This window comes from Eurypyga helias, unplaced genomic scaffold (assembly GCF_000690775.1).
Source record: "Eurypyga helias isolate BGI_N326 unplaced genomic scaffold, ASM69077v1 scaffold27098, whole genome shotgun sequence".
In the NCBI taxonomy this organism is placed as follows: domain Eukaryota; kingdom Metazoa; phylum Chordata; class Aves; order Eurypygiformes; family Eurypygidae; genus Eurypyga; species Eurypyga helias.
In genome coordinates this window covers 2,967-3,639 of record NW_010265390.1, presented here as the reverse complement: position 1 = coordinate 3,639, position 673 = coordinate 2,967, and positions in this window count along the sequence as shown.

The window sequence follows — 673 nt, the reverse complement described above, 5'->3', positions numbered from 1 at the left end:
CGCCAGCCACTTTCATTTTCCTTCGAGCAAGGGAAAGGCGTTTCCCCCTTCCTGCCGCCCCCAAGGGTGGGCAGAGCCAGAGCTGAGCCTGGGTGGTGGCCAAAGTCCTCCTGGTCGCATCCCCTGGGGAGGTCCCCATTCCCAAATTAGCTGGTACCCACGGTCCGGGTGGGTTTCCTGGTACACAGCGCCTGGCAGGCAGGAGGGATGGGGAAAGGGAGCCCTGCCAAGCCTTGGGGAGGGGAGTGGGGAGAGACCCCCATCCCAGAAGGGGGCTGAGCATGGGAGAATGGATCTGGGGAGGGGGCTTGGAAACGATGGGGCATCTATGGGAAAGGCGAGGCTGAGGAAGGCTTTGGGGGGGGCAGTTCAGATCACAGGGAGGGTGAAGAAGGAGGAACGACCCCAGAAGTGGGGGCTGAGGGGTTCCCACATGGAGTGGGAGAAGGGTCCCAGGGTGGGGAGAGGGTCTTGCCCTCCTCTCGGCCGCAAATCCACGCTGCTGGCAGGGGTGGGGGCCAGCACCGGTTCTGCCTTTGCAGTGCAGGTGGGGGGGGAAAGCAGAATGGGACCTGCCTCCCCTCCCCATCCATCTCCCTCTGATCCTGGGAAATTTGCAGCCACCTCCTTCCAGCTTCAGGGATGAACCTGCGCCACCTTCCGTTAACCAGGA